The sequence below is a fragment of the Cavia porcellus genome, unplaced genomic scaffold (assembly GCF_034190915.1).
Source record: "Cavia porcellus strain 051 isolate PalLab524CR breed Dunkin Hartley unplaced genomic scaffold, mCavPor4.1 scaffold_14, whole genome shotgun sequence".
NCBI lineage: Eukaryota > Metazoa > Chordata > Mammalia > Rodentia > Caviidae > Cavia > Cavia porcellus.
The window spans coordinates 50559440-50581890 of NW_026947497.1; the positions used below are offsets into that span (position 1 = coordinate 50559440).

At 40.2% G+C, this 22451-nt stretch overlaps 2 long non-coding RNA genes across 2 annotated transcripts in view; one reads left to right on the plus strand and one right to left on the minus strand.

Moving 5' to 3' along the window:
- LOC134478719 (uncharacterized) overlaps window positions 1–22451 on the plus strand; it is a 32916-nt gene that overhangs the window by 5892 nt on the left and 4573 nt on the right. The window lies entirely within an intron of this gene.
- On the minus strand, window positions 1445–22451 carry LOC134478607 (uncharacterized). The gene is made up of 3 exons (XR_010051359.1): window positions 22351–22451; window positions 2925–2990; window positions 1445–2106 (listed from the first exon to the last, which is right to left on the minus strand). It is a non-coding gene; the product is annotated as an uncharacterized LOC134478607 (long non-coding RNA).

Genomic DNA, 22451 nt, shown 5'->3' on the forward strand with positions numbered 1-22451 from the left:
AAGGTAGAAGTCTCGGTTAAATACATCTCAGCACATGGGAGGCATGAGCCCAGGCAACTTTCCATGTAATTCCCATTTTTAAAAATGTTCTGAGTATGTGTGTGTCTGCACATAACGTTTATGTTCCTTGTGTGGAGCTGGCTCGGTGCCTGACACCTCTTAACTCCTCTTTCCATCCCTTCCCTCCCTCTCCCCCAATTCTCTATTCTCCTTCCTTTGTGTGTGTGTTTGCAGTGTGTAATGTTTACACTCCTTGTATGTATTTGGTACACATGTGAGACACAGATTAATTGTTTTTATCAGCACCTTTCTTGCCCCCAACAACCCTCTTTCCATCTCTTGGTCTCCTTTGCCTTTGAGACAGATCTATTTTCCCACTTCCCATTATTGGTTCTTTATTTTGTTCTTTAGAGCTTGGGTTTCTCATGTGAGGGAAACCATGTGATATTTAAGTGTGTGGGGTGACTTATTTCACTTAACATACCTCACAGAATTCCAGGGATGACTTCAGGAGTGCGCCTTCCTTTTCGATTTTATTAAGAAGTTTGAGGAATATTAGTGTTCAAACTTCCTTGAAGCTTTTGTCAGTTCAGCAGTGAACCCATCCGAACCTGGACTTTTCTTAGTTGTTAACTGCATTGCCTGTTATACAAGGTATTAAAAGTTTTTGGTTCAGTTTTGGTAATTCATAATGATGTGGGAAGCTATCCATGTGATCTGAATTCTCCAATGTTTTGGCATGCAGGTTTGCATGTAGTTTTAATGTTTTTTTTTTTCCTTTTTATTTTAGCAGTATCTGGTATGATTTTACCTTTTTCATTTCATTTGCACTGATTTGGGTTTTTCCTTTTTTTTTTTTGTTAGACTGGCTAACAGGTTGTGTATTTTATTTTTTTGCAAAGAACCAACTCTTCTATTTAATGATTCTTTGTGGGGGTTTTTATGAAGTGTCTCAATTTCATTGATTTGTGTTTGATACTTATAACTTCTTTAATTGTACTGGCTTTGAGTTTGGATTGTTCTTGTTTTTCTAGGATCTTAAGGTGTATCATTAAGTTATTTATTTGGGTTTGATCTGCTTTTTGAGATGTGGGTGTTTACAGCTTTAAACTTCCTTGTAAGGCCTGCTTTCACCGTGTCCCGAGTTCTGCTTTGTCGTACAGGCTTCATTTAGTTCTAGAAACTTCCTGCTACTCCTCCATGCAGCCACTCTCATGCTTTATTTCCCTTTGTTAAGTGAAATTCAACATCTCTAGTGAGGACGCTGGTCTCAATGATGATAGCAGCACTGCTGTCTTATTATTTATCTCAGTAAATGCTTGTAAGGCAACTAGTTATCTAATAATAGGTTAAATCAATTGTGGTTTTAGCATCAAAAAGTATTTAATAGCTATAAATGGGCACGGCCCAGCATATCTGCAATCCCTGCAGTCTGGGGGGCTCAGGCAGGAGGACTGAAAATTCAGTCCATGCTACTCAGTGACTTAGTGAGACCCTGGGTCAAAATTCAACAAAAAGAAAACTGGGCTGAGGATCTAGTTTAGTCAAGAATCCTGGGTTCGAGCCTTAGTATCACAAACAAAGAAAATAGGTTCCTAATATATTGAGAGTGGAAACATTTGCTTCCCAAATGTGCAGCTTTCATTTCATTTCCGTGCTACAGATAAAAATACATCATACTATGTTGAGAGACTTTTCATTAGAAATGACGGAAAATTTGGATATAAAACTAATTTTTAGCTTTAGGATATATATGGAGGGAAATAAGCATCTAGACTTTAAAGCTGCTGGCAGCAGGTTTTCTATTACTTGGAACCAAACAGAATTCTAGATAACATCCTTTCATTCTGTTAATATGCCCAGCAAACCATGAATCCGCTGTTTCACGGTCTGAATGCTACAAGGTTTCGGTAGGTGATTCTGTTGCTACAGTCAACAGAGTTTCCCACTTCAGTGGTCTTCATGGAAGAGAAGTTTATCTTTCAGACACCTGAATCTCAGGAAATCAGGCTTGGGGGGTTGGGCTCGCCATGACGATGCTGACACTGAGTCCTGCGGCCAGGGGTCCTGGTCCTGCCTTCTTCTAGCAAGGCCACCATCATCCCCCTGGGAGGGACAGGCAGAGCAGCAGATGTCAGCGAAGAGCTGCACTCACCAGGCCGAGAAGTGGCCACGTTCACCCTTCCACCCAGGCCAGGGTGGGAGCTCCCTGCTGCGGACACCCACGGGCATGGAGGCTGGCTGGGAGCCAAAGGAAAGGCACTGGCTCAGGCCAGTACTCAGCCAGTCTTCCATAAACATTGAGCAGGATAGTCATAGACACTGTGTCTGTCATACTCACCTCTGACTTAGCTAACTACTTGAATTATGTACATATATGTGCACACATGATTATGGAGAAAGATGCACATACACGAATATACACATAAATATCTCAGGGTCTTACTTCATTCTAAGCACTGTGCTAAGTGTTTTGGCAAGCATTTTTCATCGATCCTTTCAAACATCCAGTGAAGTAGAAAGTGTTATTATCATATTTTACTGCATTTAAGTAACTTGCCCAAGAAAACAAAATCAGCTATTGCTGCAGCCCAGAATCTCCCTTTGTTCTGGTGCACAGACCTCTTTTTAAAGTACTTTTGAAACTGTGTTGTGTCTAATGATTATTGTATCGTATCCACTGACAGATTTGATGTCACCTATAGGAAGAGGTTAGATGTCACCTTCCCTCCTAAATATCTCTTTCTTTGTATACTCCCTCACTTTTTTAAAGCTGCAGTAATTATCAGACTTGTTGTAGATGAAACAAGTCTGTTTCTAAGTCTTTGCTTAAATGAGCAATTCACTTTGGATATTTCTTCTTTGTTTGACTATAATTCATAAGAAATGAGGCAATACTTTAACACTATATGGGATCCTCTTACCTTTCTGCTTTCTTCTACCGCTTGAATTTTCTCTGTGTTCTTCTGTGTCCCTCTGGGAACCATTGCCTTAGAAAGAAATGACACTCTCTTTATTCCTGCAAAAGATTCAGCCAAGTGTTCTCTTGATTCCACAAGCTTATAATTCATGCTAATCTGTTACCAGCTCTCGAAAGCAATGTTCCCTCCCACCCAGCTGTCTAACTTAAAAAAAAAATTGACCTTTTGTTTATAAAAACAAAAACAAGACAATTTTTTATACATTAACCTGCAAGAAGTTTCTCTGGCTTATGAAATGTTTGTTATGCAAAATACCAACAAACTCGTTCACACATTGACATTGGTCCCTCATATTCTCAACTCTCTAAAATATAGCACACATTAAGGAACAGCTGTGAAAAGGTGATGACCTTCATTTTATATGGTAAACCACAGAGCACAGAGGAGAATGTGCTTGTATTGTGAAGTGTTTTAGAGGTCTTTGATTAATTTATTCTTCAGGCAATTCAATGAGCTCAGTTAATGTTTTGTTTTGGCTCTATTTGTACATATCTAACTCTAGTAAATGGATACCAAGTAACTTGAAATTCAAGTTATTAATAGGTTTGGATTTGAACTGATACAGTATATTTTAGCCTTTCTGTTTTAATGCTTTTAGTTCATAGGTTACTTTCAAAATTGACTGACAAACAAGATCTAGTGGAATTTTCCAGGATAATTTTTAGTGAGTTTTAAAATTTATACTGATTCTGATCCATAAAAGCATAAACATTGGGCCTATTTATAGGGCATGATGTGGTGAGTTTCAATACATTTGAACTCTGTGTAACGAAGGCTAAATCCAAGTGACATAGCTGTGTCCTCCCTTATCATTGCCTTATAGTAAAAGCATTCGAAATCCTTCCTTTCAACATTTTGATATACATAGCATAGAGTTATTATCTATGTTCATCCTACTGTTTCAAAAATATTTTCTATTGAGGGACACTTGGTACACAGTTAAGTGCTCACATTTAAGTATATCATCCAGGTTGCTGAGAAATACAGTCCCTGCTTTGGACACCCTCGAGGATCATTCTCCCACCCCAAAGAGCTCTCTTTTACCCCTTCTGGGTCCCCTGGTCTGGTTTCTATCATCTCTTTATCAGTGTAATTCAGGTCAGAATTACATGCAAGTGTAAATATGTACATTGCATTTAATCATTTTATGCTTCTCTCACTCAGTGTAACTTTTAGAAATTCACCTATGTCACAGCTTGGTCCTTTTTCTTGCTAATAAGATACTTCTGAGTATTATATGAATGCATAGAATCTATTTTCTGTATTTGTTCATTGTAAATTAAGCTTTTATAAACAACCTTGCTTAGGGTTTTTGTGACCTACACTTTTAGTTCTATTGGGCAAATAACTGTGAGTAAAATCACTAGGTTACACAACAAGTGTCCAGCCATTTAATGAACTGTGCACATATTTTTGGAAGTGATTGTGCATCGCCATCTGTTTCATTAACAGCCATTCTACCTCAGTAACCAGTTTATAACTATTGTCTTGTGGGGTTCTTCTAGCCAGTGTTTTTCCCAGCAAGAGTCATGAGAAATATTTTTTACATTCACTTTGCCCCAACCTAAATATGGATGAGTTTGAATTCTATCATGAATAATCATATTAAAACCAGTTAGCTCACAAAGTGACTATTAACCTGTCATTTCATGCATACCACTGCCTGCACCTGTCATAAATAGAATATTCAAATTACTAATAACATTGTCTATACATAGGGCCTGAAGCAATCAAAATTAACATGGGAGATAATGAATCATCAGTTAATATTTATATGTTTGCCTTTTAACCTGTTGGCAGTTAATGTTAATTAGAGTTCTTGTCACTACCAAGGGCAACATGCATGATCACTTGTGGTATTAATAAGTGGTCATAAAGAATGGCAACTGAATATGAAAGAAACATAAAAGATTATATTGAACATGCAGGGAATTTTGTAAATGTTCTTACTAGTGTTATTTATCAAGAAAATAAAAGCAATATCATTTGAGGGACTTATTTTTTGGCCAGAGGTTTCTATTTAGCATTTTCCATGTTAAATTTATTTTACAGTATAATAAAACAGCCCAGCATGGTGACATATGTCTGCATTCCCAGTACTCAAGAGGCTGAGGTAAAAATATCGCTGCTAGTTTGATGCCAGCCTGGACTACATAGTAAGTTCAGCCTGCACTGCATGGTGAAACCCTACCTCAAAAAGACACACACACAGAGAGATAAAAAGCATCTTAAACATAGAAATATTACACAAATTCTATCAAAGTGTATAATTACATGCTGTGTAATAGTTTATGATTTTGTCAATATATCATTCCAATCAAAATGTCCCCAAAACTACAAATACTAAAATAGGCACTGAGGGTTTTTTTTTTTTTCAAAGAAATAACCTTCAGAGTAATTAAACCTGAGCTCAAAGTTTAATAAAATGCAATGGTGGAAAAGAGTAAGTGTAAGAAACACGGGAATAAAAAAAAAGTTTAAGATAAATATTTGCTTTTTAGTGTCTGGAAAATTTTAAAAGAAGGAAGAAAGAAAGTAAGCCAGGAAGGAGAAAAGGAAAGTGGTGAAGGCAACCGTATGTATGCTGAATTCTTAGCCTTTAAAAAGAAGAAGGGCTGTGGCCCTTACATTTGAGCGACAGTTTTGATAGCTCTAAAAGTGTCGGCCTTTTTTCTTCTTTTGAGAAGACCTTCTAGCGTGGCTTATGATGTTTTAGTGCTGAATACAGCCATGAAGACATTTGGGGCTGGGAAAGAATCTTCTTCTCACATAGGGGATTGTCAGGGCTGAATGTTTGTCATCCCAAAATACTCGTGTCTGAGCTCTGAGCCCTGCGGTGACATCATCTGGAGATGGGATCTTAGGTTCAGATGATGCCGTGATAGGTGGGTTCTCCACGTTCAAAGGCTGCAGTGGTCTCTGGCTTTCTTTCATCTCTGATCCATTCTTTCTCCTCTCAGAGCTTGTTTTATTAGATTGTGCCCACTCAGATAACCCAGCTCGTTTTCCTACATGAAAACTGCTTTCCCGTGGGGTGAGAGAGAAAAAGAAGAGCAACAACAGGAGGAAGGAGAACCGGCCTCTAATGAGGGCACAGGACAGCTGCCGAAGAGAGGGGGTGTGCAGCCTTCTGAAGCGTCAAAACACTGAGCGCATGTGGTGCGCACGGCTTTTATAGCTGGAACTAACAGGGGCGGCCCTAAAGGGGCAGGTGGATGACGTATTGACAGCTGATAGGAGGAGTCTTTGCGCATGCGTGAAAAGCCTGAAGTTTGACTTGTGAGTTTGCGAAAAGAACACAAGGGACTCTGTCCAGTACCAAAGGGAGCTCATACAAGAGGAAAAACATATTAAAAAAAAACCAATTGATTAATAACCTTAATTATAAGCAACACTGTCCCTTGGGCACTCTGCTACCTATTATGCCATGAAAACCTTTTGAGGAATTGTTATTCTGCTCAACAGCCTTATTTCACTTACAGATAAAGGAGCAGACAGTATAGTGAAGTGATTAGTTGCATCAGGAAGCAGAAGGAGAACCAGAACATTTTGTAATCACAAAGTCAAGATTAGGTTCAGGATGGGGAGAGGATGCACATAAATGTGGGGGTCTGTAGTGGCCTTAACCAGGCACTCTACAAAGAAATCTCTGATCCTTCAGGGCTCCCAGCTCCCCACAGCTCCCTCTGCTCGGCAGCTTCTGTCCGTCTCATCCCAATTTACTACCTTTAGGGATCAGCTTAGGGCATCTTCTGCTGAGAAGCCTTTGCTGGCAAGGCCACTATGGGTTAGCTATGTATCTTCAGCTCATCCTGAAACATCTCTATAACTCTATACCCAGGACATAATAAGCTTTTCTAACCTCCTACTGCACTGAAGCTCTGAGAAGAGTAGCTGTCTCTCCTTGATTTTACCTCCAGTTTTCAGCACAGTGCCCTGTCCCTACTACATGGAAGTATTAAAGGGAATACATCAAGTGAGGACCTAGGCTGCAGTGGTACATCAAGGAGTTTCTCCTGATCTCTAACCAGAGGAAGGAGACAGTGGATTCTTTTTTCAGGAGGAGCTAAACCTTGATGAGAAATAGAACAGAATTTACTGTCTCAACAAGTCCCAGTGAGGGTTTGAGTCAAATATTGCACTTATTGCAACCAGAGCTTTGAAAACCAATTACACACATCTTCATGACTTTTAAAGAGAAACTAGACTGAGAGCCTCTGGGCTTGGATTTGAATCATGAGTTTGACTCTTGAAGGCTGGTCCAGACTATGAAATCAAGCCCTGACATCTTCATCAAGCACCTGCTTCCTCACATGGCTTGTAGCAGTGTTTTAAATACTAAAAATTGCTTCAACATACGTAATATTATTACTCTCAGTAATGAATGAGAGTTTGAAGTCATTGTTAGCAGTGGATGGACCTAGGTGTAATGAAATTATCTGAATGAAGTGATCTCTGCAGCTATCTGCACATTAGCATGGCGCCGATTGCTGCCGGGCTTGGATGCTAGGACAGACACATTAGGCTAAACTAATTACTGGAGCTTGGGAAGGCCAGAGTTTCATTTGATCTGAACTGACTCATGAGCAAAACAGTCCTTCCACTTTTCAGATGTATCGTGTCAAGAATTAGAAGGTCAAGGGGTTAGTGACTCAAAAGGAAAGTCTGTGACATCTGCCTCCGGGAGGCTCCTTCCCCACCCCAGAAGCTGTTCTCTAGAATGATCCTCCCATCATGTCCTTCTGGCTCTCCCCAGGGACAAAGCCACAGAATGTCTGCATAAGAAAAAATCAGATCAGTTCACCATCCATCTACTTATGAGAAAACAGAAAAGGTTTTTAATCTGTAACAGTTAGCATCTGGCAGGTTTCACCCAGACTTTTATGATTAGAACCATGGTTCAGGAATTATTTGTTGTTGTTCTTTTTTGATTCTTACAAGTACCCTATACATTTCATGGTCCAGTTAGATCTGAGAAATGTATAGGGAGACTCTGGAGCCACCCAGAAAGGCTTTTGGTTGCCAGGATATGGTACAAGAATCTGCGTGACCACATATATAATCTCTCAGTAATTCTGAAGTGGGCATGGAGTTGAATAATGACCATAATATGTGGTTTCTTATGGTCCTTTGCCCCATGTGGGTGTGTGATTCTATGATGTTACCTATGATTCCTGGATGAACCAACAGCCAAACAATTCACATAAACTGCAATGCCTGCTTCTAAATCTCTCTCAAGAGGCAGAGTTTTAGACTTTCCTTCTCACAGGTGCCCAAAGGATTTCAGGTCACTCCTCCCATCTGAGCAGGAACATGCCCTTAACGACAAGAGGTGTGCATAGAGGTTCATAGACTTGTGGCAGCAACAGGAAGGAGGAGCCCCCACCCCTCCTCATGAATACATCAGAATGTACTTGTGTCCATGCAGGTGCCTGAGCTTTCATCCTGCAGACCCCACTTGTCTATAGGAGATATAATCTGAATTCTCTAAATATTCACAATTGACTATATTCTAAGGAAATGGTAAATAGAAATGCCATGAAGCATGGCTTAGTTTTTTCAAAGAGATGCAACCCAGTATCGTTTCCTAAGATTCATGGTGCAGGTGCACATCCCTCACAATTCTAAGACCTATAGTGTGTGTTTCATATGCACCTTCTACACAAACAAGAAGGAAATTTTATACATTTCCCATAATGTTGTACATAAAGTTTCAGAGTGTGGAAAGTTCCTTTTGAAGTATCATGTTGGCGCTTTAAAAATTACAAATGTCTGTACATTTTGGATTTTAGACTTTTGGATTAGAAAGGTCAATCCATTTAAGTACACAAAGAGAAGAAGAATGGATTTTGAAGTAGTACCTACGGAAATTCTCCTTCTGCATTTTATTTTTGTGATTGCTGCATTTTAAATTATAATACTTTAATCAGAGAAATCTCTTAGGTAACAAGATAAAATGGTTAATATTCCACAAGCTAATTGATATTTTTCCTATGTGTTCTGTTGTCTGTATTTGTCTCCAAGGAGAACAAAATGTATTGAGGTTAGAAAGCTACAAAGGAAAATAATAAGCTAGTAAGATTGCTCCTCCTCGTGTTGAAATAAAGATGAATAATTAATAGCACTTGAGCCTTTTCCCTAATGATGTAGTCCCAAAAAGAACATTTGAATAGAAAAATCTAATATTTATTGAACACCATAAAAATTATATTAGGCCAGAATATTTCTCATATGATTCATTCTGATAGCAAAAGAGATTTTTTTTCTCTTTTTTTGGTACTGAGGATTAAACTCGCCACCTTGCGCTTGCCAGGCAGGTGCTTGTACCACTGAGCTAACCCTCCAGCCCCAAAACAGATATTTTTTTCTGTGAAAAATGAAAGGGATAGAATTTAGACTTTGCTTCCTTTTTCCTTGAGAATAAAACTTGATTACCAGTGATAGGTTTTCCTTGGCACAACAAAGAAGAGAGGGCAGAGAAAGAGAAAAGGGAAAAGGCCTTTATTGCGCACACGGGAGGGCTGCAGAAGTGTACAGGATCCCTCAGAAGCAGACAAAGAGACAGAGGGCTTTTATTAGGGTTGACAGGGGGTGAGGCCTGAAAGGGTGCTGACGGGTAGGCACACACGCAAAAAGTAGAAAGTTTAATTTCGGCTTGGAAGAAGAATGTGCAAATCAGTATTGAAGGGACACAGTGTCACTCTAAGGCCCTGCTCCATGCTGGGCAGGCGCCACATTGAGTTTCATGTGATCAGAACCCTTCAATTAGTATCATGCAATAATAAAAACAAAAATCACAGAGAATACAGGCTCTGACATTGGAATGACCTAAGTCTTCATCTGGTGCTCTTGCTTGAGACTTAGTGTGACTTGAACAAGACTTTGTAAGTTTCAGCCTTCTCATCTGTTAAAGATAGAGGATTTATAACTTTCTTGTGAAAAAATAAAAATAATAGACCCCTCTATAATGGAATAGAAGTGCCATGCTGAAGACTAAACTTGCGTTTTTGGCTAGGTGCTTAATTTACTTAAGTTAGCTGGTGAGAAGGCTGCTAGAAAATCCCCTTGATTGCCTGAGGGGGAAAATACTTCCAGAGCTGCTGCAGTGGCCTCTCTGGCCTTTGGAGATTTCATAAATGAAGCCAATACCTAAAACAACAATGACAAATACTTGTGCTGTTTATATTTGGATTTAATAGACAAATAATTCATATTTAAAATGCTGAGGACAGAGAGCACTGAAGTTACTCTGAAGGGGTCCCTGAGAAGAATGAGAGAAGAACGTTACTATATAACAGATAGTCAGGTCTACTGAGTTAGAGGATTCAGAAATTTGCGGGAGGACGAATATGATCAGGATGATCAGTGTGTGCCTATTTGCTGAATCCAGTAAACCTGTAATCAATTGTGTATATTGCGAATGATGACTGGGAAAGCCCTTAGATCTGGGTAGACCAGAAGCCCCAGCCCAGCAAAGTGTTTTCCAGGGAAGGTCAGGTTGGTGGTTATGACATTGCTTCAGGAGATACTTTCCCTTAATTCTGTTTGTTCCATAGCCAAGACTGGGAGGTCTGAGACCTCTACTCTGTGTTTAAAGTAGGACAAATTATGTAAACCATGAGACACAGCTTCTTTCCAGCTCACCTTTGTCCTGTTGGATATAGTGTTTACTCTCTCTCTCTCTCTCTCTCTCTCTCTCTCTCTCTCTCTCTGTGTGTGTGTCTCTGTCTCTCCTCTGTCTCTCTGTCTCTCTCACTCTGTGTGTGTGTCTCTCTCTCTCTCTATCTCTATCTCTTTCACTCTGTCTCTCCCACTCTCTAGCTTAACTAAATTTTAATGAAATTTCTTTCTGCTGATAGATGTCTGATCTTTTTTCTTAAAGCAATTATTTTTGAGATGCAAATCTTCTCTCAGCTTTTTGCCAGTTCAACAACCCAGCAGTTTTTTTTATTCCAAGAACTAAGAAGCTGTTACTTGTAATTAATCAAAAAAGACACCTTTGTGCCCCCAAGAGCTAGCTGACAGACACGGATGACTGGGTCACCGTGACTCCCTAATGCTCCCACTGCTTTAATACTTAATCATCCCACACTTTCACTCTCTGCAGACATTTGTGTTAGGGAGTTGAGTTCACACTCTCTGTCATGTTGCAATAGTCATGAATAGTCTTCTTGCCGAGGTACCCTATTTGGTGTAAGTTCACCTTTCCATAAGAAGGAAGCTCCGCAAGGTCAGTGATAGATATATGCTTGTCATTGTTTGTTTCCAACATCAGTAGATTCAATCATTCTTTACTGGAACAATAAATTATGTCTTGGAGAGTCAATTGGAACAAAGTTTACATCTTGCCTTTCATTAGCTGAGTCTATGAACAAATTATTCTACCTCTACTATTTTAGTTTACTTTGATAAAATGGGGGAAATACATATATCTAACATGTTAGATTTACTGCAAAGATTATATTAGTGTATACAAAGCACTTGCAGCACATGAATTCTTCTGTACTTGTTACTGTGTTTTGATCTGTTAGATTTAGAAAAGCCTCGTGTGTGTGTGTGTGTGTTTTAGCAAGAGTAAGGAATATAGAACAATCAAGAAAAATAAAAAGATCAGAGAAGTTGAAAACAAAAGATGGTGGGTAAAGATTAGGGGAAACTCCAAGGAAAAAAATAAGTTAAATGGAAGCCTAGAATTTTGCTCTCTGGTGGAGTGGGGCAGTGTGCCTCACACCAGCTATTGCCGTGGATTAGACCTGTAGCTCGCTGGAAGGTGAGACCCTGTTCTGAGAAAGGTGGCCCCCTTTGGTTGTGGGTACTGAGGGGTCAAAGGGTTGCCTCTCTGAGATTTGGCACAAGAGTGACCAACACCCACTCCATCCCACAAGTCACACGGCCCTGACACTTAGTTCTCTGCTGCTAAGGAAGTAATGTTTGTTTTTTTTATTTAAGGAGAAAAGAAAAAAAAAAACAGTGAAGGGGTACAAGTTACACAGATTTACAGAAGAAAAAAATGCGCAGTAGGAAATCACTAGTTAATGGATTACATATTGTCATCTTAGAAATAATTGTTCAAGTCACAAAATTAAAGCTTGTAGAGTGGACATTCCAACAATGATACTGCAAACAGTTCTGTTCAATGATCCAATAAAACTCTGTGATATCATTTTCTATCTTATACACTTAAATATACATGCAGTTATATAGTTTAGAGCACTTTCTTTTCCTCTCTTTTGTACAATGACTATTACACTTTTTGGGTTTCATTGCTCCCACGGTTCTTATTGCTTTTTTGGAAGAGAGTAAAACCAAATGTGACATAACAGAACAGAATCAGTCAAGTCAAAAGGGTGGACATAATAGATAATATAAAAACATAATACAAGGTGATCAACAATGGTTACCATAATGCCTCCCGCTATCTCTAATAGAATTGCCTATATCATTAGTTGTAATACAATTGAACAAAACAGTAAAGAACAAAACCGACAAAACCAAAACATTGGAGACATTGTAGGTCTTCAAAAGTAGATAAAAGTCAATGAGAATGGGCGTTATAATGAATCTCATTATCTTCTCAGCTGATGCCTAAACTTTCGAACCTGATACTATCCAGCAAAACAGAATAGGGGAACATCAGTCAAAAACAAGATGGTGAGAGTAATACAGGGCTTCAAATCGAGATAACGGAAAGTCAAAGTGGGTTACTATATTATATCCTGCTATTTTTTCCCTTTAATTAAATGGATAAAAATAAAAAAGTAAATAATGGAGTGGAGATTGAGAAAAAAGAAGGCATAACAGCGAAACGGCAGATCAAAATATAACCATTTAAGCAGAATAGTGTTTCACCACCAGATAATTCCGACCCAAAAGTAGTTACCATATTGACTCTTTCCTTGAAGTCCTTGAGTACAACTTCGTATACTGTAGCATTAAGTATATCAAAACAATGTAAAACCATTTAAGAGAATGACAGCATTACAGGGTATTTAGAATCGACTAACAGAAAATGAACAATGGTTTCTGTACAATCTCCTTGTCTTTAAAAGGTTTTTGCTTATACTATCGCACATAATAAAATCCAATAAGATACAACCTGTTTAGACCATTGGAGACAGAAGAACAAAAGCTAGATGAGACTTCAAAACAAGATGGTACTAAATCAGTATTACCTATTAAGATGTCATTTTCTCCAAAATAGCTGTTCCTATCATCCAATCTTCTCTGTCTCATTGCTGTTGAGCTCTTTTTCTGTCAGTAGCTGTCAGTTTGTCTTCTTCATTTTGTTCTCTGCTCCATTCGTTGTGGCCTCCCCGCCACTATTTCTGGGTTCTTTGTATTTTTCTTTTTTTAGAATATCCTGCAATACTTTCTGTAGGGTTGAATTGGTGGTTGCAAATTCCCCCAGTCCCTCTTTATCCTGGAAGCACCTCGTTTTTCCATCAATTTCCAGAGACAGTTGTGCAGGATATATCAATCTTGGCTGGAGATTATTATCTTTCAAAGCTTGAATTATTTCCCCCCATGCTCTTCGTGATTTGATGGTTTGTGCAGAGAAATCTGCTATAATTCTGATGGGTGTTCCCTTGTAAGTGGTCTGTTTCTTGTCTCTGACAGCTTTTAATATTCTGTTCTTGTATTGAATTTCTGGAATTTTTATTATTATATGCCTGGGTGTTTCTCTGTTAGGGTTGTAGGTAGCTGGGGTCCTGTATGCCTCATACATCTGAGTATCTTTACCTTTTGCTAAATTAGGAAAATTCTCCTGGATTATTTCTGTGAGTAGCTTTTGTAGTTCACTTGTTTGTGTCCCTACTTCTTCTTTTATGTTCTTAATCCTTAAGTTATGGCTCCTCTTATCATCTTCTTGTCTTTGTATTATTGCTGTTTGTTTCTTTGTTATTTTTAAGAAGTTTTTCATTTCATTCTCCCATATTACAAGTCTGCCCTCCAGTTCAGATAGTCTGTCCTTAGTTTCTTTCAAGCTGTTATGCCAGTCTTGGATAGACTTCTTAATTTCTTGATAGTCCCTTTGAACCTGCTTCACATACTCAATGCTTTCTCTGTTTTCTCCATCATGCAATTCTCCCCTCTTTTTCTGTTCTTCCATTCCACTATCTGTTTTTTCCTGGGTGGTGCTTAGCATTTCTCTAACTATTCTGCATACTTCTAGCTTCAAGTCATTGATAACTTCATTCCTGAATTGGTCTATGAGGCTCTCTATATGGAGCTTAATGTATATTGGTGTGGTGTCCACTATTGCCTGTTTCTCAGAATTGGGGGCCGAGGAGCCTTTCTTGTTGCTTCCCTTCCCCATATTTTCTGTTCCTTATAAAATGCAAGCTTACATAGGAGGCCCGGCTTCCCTGCCTGTCAGCCACAGCCTGATCAAATTGGGCTGGCTAGGTGTTCCCGCCCACCGCTGCACACCAGGGAGTTGCGGAGGAGGCAGCCTACGCGGGATTCAGTCGCTCCTCCGGGCCACCGTCAGGCTCTGGGATCTGGGTTAGGCCAGCCTAGGGAGTCCGCCAGCAGTGTCACGCAGGCCAGCCACTTTTCACCAATCCCGTCCGAGAGGGGAATGTGTGGCTGGAGTTGCCACCGCACCCTGCTCTTAAAGGACTGCCCGAGCCCAGAAAGTCCTCTGCTGGAGTCAAACTGTGGTAGAGTGTCAGTTTCTCTCACTCACCTCATCACCAGTCAGTTTTCGTGTACGCCTCCTTGTCCATCCTGTTTTCGACTCCGTTCGCAGACTCCCGTTTCCAGAGCTTCTGCACGTCTCTCCTTGCCAAGCCGCTTGTGGAGGCAGCCAGCCGCCGGGCGGCGGGAAACCCAAATCGCGGTTTCCAATGGTGCGGGGTCGAGCCTCCACACCGAGTCTTTTCTGTTCCTATTTTGGCGCCAGGACTGTATTCTAAGTTGGTTTCTCTCAGCCCAGTTCGTTCCTGAGTCAGCAGAGCATATCTCTACCGGTTCATGTCTCCTTAGTCTGCATCATTCCTGGCCTCTGAGCCGAGCCTTTCAGAGAGCCTCCGGTAGTTGCTGTTGTCTGTCCACCATGTTCTCCTATCAGGAAGTAATGTTTGAATAACAAAACTTTATGTTGAAACCAGAGGCAATGTTTACAAATATTATAAAGGACAATATTTTTATCGGTAACATTTGCAATTAGAAAGTCAGTTTTACCTGACTTCTGGAATCATTTCTCTAACCAAAAGGAGATAAATACAACCTCTCTTTCCACTGTGGTTGTGGCACACAGACAGAGACAGAGGGGAGAATTTACAAAGCAAGACAGAACATAAGGCAGAGGTCACGCATCCCCAAGGCCCTGAGAATGAAGCAGAGGGTTTCTGAGGCAATAGACTCGTGAAAGACCCAACTATATGAATCTGTGCACACAAGAACAGCAGTGACAAGTTTTCTAGAAAGTCCTGAGGAGATCTACCTAAAAATACCTGCAAATGGAAATACTGAGGTGCTCCCCTTGTGGCTCACTGCTGAGGAGACAAGATATGGTGCCTTGAGACTGCATAACATAAGGCTTGGAAGCCAGGGGGTGAACGATTAAAAGATAGAAGCACGATGAGGACAGACACGTCCTATAGCCGTGTGCTGAGAGAGACAGGCGGCTCATTCTGAAAGATTCTTCTATGCTTAGAGGTAAAGGGACAAGGAGAGCAGAGTGTCGAGGGCTGATACCAAAAATGCACTGTACACTAATTACAGCTTTCGTGTGTATTTTGTTCTGAAGTCTTCAGTAAATTGTCCATGATTTCATTCAGTTGTCTAGCTCACTCATTTTCAATTTACCATTTTATTTCCTTTGCCCAAGTAAATGAACCTCCCCGGGGATTTGCATATATTAATATCCTGATCGAGTGGACGCCAGATGTCCATTTCAGCCAAGATGATAATACTCAGATAATTAGCCTTTACTGTTTTTTCTTTTCCTATTTCTCTATTACCCTTACATTTCAGATTTTTCCTTCAACTTTAATATAAAGGAAAGTAAAAGTCATGGGGTTGTAGCTGTTTCCCAGGATCACACCGACAGCTTTCTCCACTAAGCACACTGCCCTCTGGGCACCTCACCTGAGGGAAAGAATTCTTCTCCTACTGTATTATTTTTGTTTTGGTACGAGGAATAGAACTCAGGACCTTGCACTTGCCAGGCAGGCACTTGTGCCACTGAGCTACATCCCCAGGCCTTCCTTTACATGCTGATACCTAACACGTTTCCATACCCTCATCTTTTGATTTCAAGTCCACAAAAAATCTTAGAACTATAAGATTTTGCGTCTCGCAGGATCAAAATTTCCACTTTCCTTCTGGCCCCCCTCCTTCATTTATTCTACAAAGGTTTTTTAGAGCTCACCATATGCCAAATACTTGCTCTAGTTGCCTGTAGTACATCAGTGGAAAAACAGTCAAAAAGTCTTGCTATTTTGTAGCTTATCGCTGAAAAGTAAAAACAAAAATACAAACACAGCAAGCAGCTCTAAGGTCAGCCACGCAGTCAGTAACCTCAGGGAATCAGGGCACAGATGAGAGGATCTCAGAAGTGCGCTCCCATCTTTTTTAATCAGGTCAGATTAAGGCAGTCAGTCTAAGACTTCGGCAGATTAACCCAGTAAAGTAGCATAACTTATCTGTGCAAGTGCTCAGTGACACAGAATTGTCTCTTCCTATTTTCCTTCATATCTGCCAGGCCACCTTTTCCCCATCACTCCATTTAAAAGCCCCTGGATGAAGCCACCAATGGTCTCCAACTTACTGTGTCACGATCCATCTGGATTCATAGTTAAACTTTCATTAGCAGCATCAAGCAGAGGCTTGGTTTCTAATTCTGTGCTCCTCTGGGTTTCTTCCTCACTCCAGAGCCCCACGTTCTCAAACCGGCAGTTTTTTCTCCTACATTACTGAGATAGTGACCCTGAGCTTAATCTTACTTAGCCTTCTTATATCTGACATTAAACTTCATTCTTGGTAATTGTCTTGATAGATTCTCTGTCACAACCGTAGCTCTACTTCGGATCACCTATCTTAACTCCAGATAGTTTTCTCACACTGAACATATCCCCAGCTGGAATTTTCAGCCCCTCCACAGGCTGTGGCCACAGTCTGCTCCTCCTTGGTCAGTGGTAATTCCTTTTTCCCTTTTGTTCATCTCCTTTGACATCCTTCATAATGCTTCTATTTTTCTCTACCAGAGGAAAAGTAAACAATACAGTACTGGCTCTACCAGAGGAAAAGTAAACAATACAGTATTTTCATGCCTGAGAGTAGTTTTATTAATTGTAACAGGGCATTTCCAAGGCAAGGTTCTTACCCTCTACGAAAGCTGAGAAAGAGGATCAATGTTTCCCCTGATTTCATTTCCAAGAGATGGCTCTCAGGTCTTTGAGGAAGACATCCCTGGACTATAAATCCACAAGGAGTTTTAAGAAGATTTATATCTCAGAAGGACAGAAAAAGAATTTACAATTGGACATCAACTACACAAATGCTTTCAGAAGGGTGAGATCAGGGGCTGAAGTAATAGGCCTGTTAAGATGTCAGGCAGAGAGAAATGTTAAGGACATCTTAGCTGACTTCTCGTTCCTTCTATTAGTGAGTTTTCTCATTCCTGAAAAATAGCACCCACTACCCACAACTTATAAGAGGAAAGGTTAAATTTTCTTATGGTTTCAGTGCAAGATTGGCTGGCTCCAAACTAGACATCGTGGTGGAAAGACAGCATGGGAGAGCTGCTTAGTTCATGGAGGACTAGAAGCAGAGCAGAGGAAGAATGCCAGAGAGGAAAAAGCAACATGACAGCTCCATAACACACCCATAAGTGTGTTCCACTGATCACTGGTGCAGATCCCTAAAACAATCAAGTTGAAAGTCTAGCTTCAACTTGGTATCCAAACACATCTGCTTAAACTGCATCTCCACATAAAGACAATGGCAGGTCAGACTTGCATCTAACATAATACAACCATCCCTGGTACAATAATGCAATAATCCTTTCCCCCAAATCCCAACAGTTCAGTATGCTTCAAAGGTTCAAGTACAAATCTCTTTTGAGGTTCATGGCAAACTCTTAGCTAAGAATCTCTATGAAAATTAAAATCAAGTTTAAAATGTCAACATGTAATAGCATGGGATAAATATACCATTCCAAAAGGGAGAAATGATACAGAAAAGAATTTTACCAAAGCAAAATTGAAACCCAACATGGCAAACATTAATTCACCTAGCATCATATGAAGCATCCAGATCACATAGTGGTAAAATGTGCATTCCAGAGAGAGCTGGCCAGGACCGCCTCTGTGACCGTGCTGACTGTAGCCCATGGGACCTCTCTCCTGGGCTCACTCCACTCTTGGACTGAAGATTTTCTTTGCAGACCTTCTTCATTTTTGCCATATTCAACTTCCTGGGATTTTCACTGCATCTTTGGCTTCATCCTTGCCTGGCTTCCTAGACCTTTCTTTGAAATCTAAGTGGGAGTTTTCCTATCCCCATAACTGTTGTATTCCACTGGTAAACCAGCATTCTGTACTTTCAGCCCAGTATTCTGGTTCTGGTAGCATGAGGTGGAGGATGCTATCATCAGCTAACAGCTCAAGCAGTAGCCAGCCCTCTTTGGACCATGGTTTCAGCAGCCTCTGAGCATCTAGGAAGCCCTTCACTAGCAGGAATCTCAGGCATTCTCTTCTTACAGGGTAGATTTATACTATTGTACCCTTGAGCCTGAGTTAAGCCTCACTGATTCCTGAGGTGCCCTCAAGGCATCTTTCTTTTTGTCTATGTACAAAGTAGTTGGTTTCTCTTTAATAGTGCTAGTTTCTTCATCAGTCAAATTCACTTTGTCCTTGACTTTATACATGGTTCTTTGGGGGTGAAAATTGGAATTTATCAAATTTTTCTGTCCTGTCTTCTGCCCCTGCTTTTCACTGTAAATCTTAATAAAAGCAGCCAGCAGTGCCCATGCCACAGCTCAAATGTCAGGCTGTCTTGAAATTTCCTCTGCCAAATTAGTTAGTCTGTCACCCTTTCTTTAGTCTTGTTCTCATTGCTGGGATACAATAACTAATACCTAAAAATTAAAGAGAACAAATTTATTTTGACTCACAGATTTTAGAAGTGTCAGCCTATGTTTGGCATGCTCAAAGGAAGAATGGCATAATGGAAAGGCTTGGGCAGAGAAAAATCTGCTCATGTTACAGGTGCCAGGAAGCAGGGAAAGAAGGAGAAGCTTGGGATGGAGATGGAACCTTGAAGGTCAGACTTCCAATACCCAGCAAGTCCGCTATAGCTTCCCCATAACTGAATCTCCTTCCTAAAGTCCCAACCTTTGAATGCATGACAAACACATGGGGCTGTGGGGAGATATTTAGAGCTAAATTATAAAAACCTTCAATCTTAGTCTCCTCTAAAGTCTCAAGCCATGAGCAGAATGTAGATGAATATTCTGCCAGTGCATCACACATATGGCCTCTAGGCCAAGTGCCAGTGGAATCCTTTTTCTCAGCTGAAACCTCCTGTGCCCAGATTCTACTGTTCTTGTCTATATCATTATGCTGGGTTTCTGAGCTCCGACCAGAACCACATTCTGAGGTAAGAGCCCAGCCTCTTCACTCTGCTCTCTCTCCTTCCACAGCTCCACATGCCTTTTCCTCACTTCATGTGCTTCGATCTCCTTGGCTCTGTCGTGTCCTTTGTTTAAACAGCATAGGGAGTTACTTGTAGACGCCTAATTATGTGTCTTCTTTCTAAACTTCTTGGAGATTCATTTAAACCTACTGGCATGAGGCAGCTAAAATTTGCATATTTCATCACTTTGTATTTCAATTACTAAAACTAATAATCTTCTTAAAATATCATGTTGAAATTTGAAGCAATTCCTAATGATAAATTCAGGACTGTTTGGTTTTTATAGACTTTATTAGCCAATGTCAGTATTCTGACTCCTGAACTTTTCTGATAATCCCAGGAGTTAGAATAAGGCGCATTTTAAGAAATACAGTCAACATTTATCAGATAATAAGTTTTGTGGATTTTTTTGTATATTGTATGGCTTCTCTGAAAAACAGGTGTCTACACTCCCATTTTATAGATGAAAAAAAGTTTAGGGAGATTTTATGATGCATTCAAGTACAGACCCAAATATCACAGGGGCAGGACCACAGGCAGATCAGGCCAGCACTGGCAGGGGCAGGGAGCTGATCTGCTCATCTGTGCATGTGCATTTACACACCCACAGGACGCCTCTGCAGGGGTCCACATATGACCAAAACCCATGGTCATCTCAGGGGTGGGGGACAGAGTAACAGAGGCCACTCTCCTAAGAGAGATGTTGTTTTTGTTCTACATGACCTTCTGTACCTCCTGAATATTCTACCGTGTACTTCTGGTAGGTACTGTAACCATGCCGGTAACCTGAGTGAAAGCAGAGCTCTCCACGGAGCCAGGAGATCAGATGGAGGCTCAGTGAGGCTGGAAACGTGCAGGCCTGTGGGAGGCGCAGCGGGAGAGAAGTGAGGGGTCTCAGATGATTAGCTTGTGCGTGTTTAAGGCTGTCAGCCAACAACACCCAGACACAGCCGTGTTAAATATTTTAGCGCCTGTAAAAGCAAAACAAGCAGTGACATGCTCCTGTGTGCTACTGAGTGGTCTGTACTCTCAACCTCACTTCTTCAGTATTTCTCTTTTGGAGGAAAATGAGCCGGAAAACTCTAAATCATGTTGTGTTCTATCACTGACGATTTTGATGACATTTTCTGCTTGTTGCCTGAATACAAGAGATTTGACTCCAATCACTCCAGCAGAGACAAGAATCAGTTCTCTTTCCATCCAGACTCCTAAACATGTATTATCCTTAAAAAACATTGACCATTTTCCAAATACAGAAAGTCTTCAATGACAGTTTATTTGGAAGACAATATGAGACCATGCATGGAGTGTATGTTTTAACTGAGTTCTGTTCACTAAAACTCTTACGCTTACATAGGGGACCAGTTATTACAGACAGCTAATATGTAGAGAAAAAGTAATTTCTAATATGGACAGCATACACTCAAGAATTAGCTTTCTGCTGCCTGTAATAATCTTGCTGTCCTCACCTACTCACATTTTCCAACACAAATCATCTCTTTTCTCACTCTTAGAAAAAAGACATACACGTTATAAGCTTTTAGTTACTTTGACTTATTAGATTGCAAAAATCTGCAATCCTTTCCTTCTTTCCCCAGACTTAGGTAAATATCCATGGTATAAATTCTACCAGGGCTGCATATCTAGGAATGACATTTCTTCCTCTAATCTATTTCCCTATCAATGGTAAAAGTTAACCAAATCTGTATCAGCCAAGCAGGGCCACCTAATATGACCACTCAGAAATGAAGATGTAGATAACACTAATAAGCAAAAAGGTATGATTATGTTCTGAATCGCGAGAGATATGTTGTATGGGGAAGACAGTAATAAACTCCATCAGGGGTTGTACTGACTGGATGTACCTGCAACCTGGCACTCAGGAGCCTAAGGCAGGAGAATCACTTGATCCCATGAATTTGAGATCAGCCTGAGAAATATCCTAATAATCTGTCTCTGAAAATTAAAAAGGTTTGTACTTATCTGATTTATTTCATTTAACATTATGGTCTCAGGGTGCAACCATTTTCCTACAAATGACTTGAGTCTATCTTTCTTTACAGCAAAGCTGTACTCCATTGTGTATCACCACCACATTTTCTTTATTCACTGACCTGCTTCTGGACATCTAGACTTCTTTCAAGATTTAGCTATTATGAATTATATGGCTGTCAGCATGAGTACACATGTATCACCATAACATGATGTCGTTGACTTTTGGGAAGATGTCTAGAAAGGAATTACATGGGTCAAATGGAATTTCTATTTTTAGCAATATTTTGTAAATAGTATATATTTCATAAGGAGTATCACCCATGCTTCATGGTTAGTTTATGATGCCACCCCTTGAGCAATAATTGCCTGACAATTTTCCGATTCCTTTAGCAATTGGTCATTACAGAATTTTCAAAGGAGTCTTCTGAATACCTGTCATGATATTAGGATTTGAAGCTGCAACTTGACAATGAACCATACTCAAACTTGTTCCATGCAGAAAAGCAGCCACTCATATAACAAAATGTTTGGCAGTGGAAAGGCAGATTTTTTAACTTGTTCTTCACCTTGGAGTATATCAAGAGGTATCAGGATCCCTAAACTCCTGCCAATAGTAGCATCAATATTTGTATAGTTTGACAGCTCATCGTGTGTTATTTGGCTTTCCAACACTGTGACACAACACCTGAGAGCAACTACTTAAAGGAGAAAAGGTTTATTTTTGACTCACGGTTTCAGTGGGTTTTGTCCATGGTCAGCAGTTCCCTCACCTTGGGCCCTGTGCAAGGCAGAAATGTTACAGTGGGAGAGTGGGGCAGAGGAACCCTGATC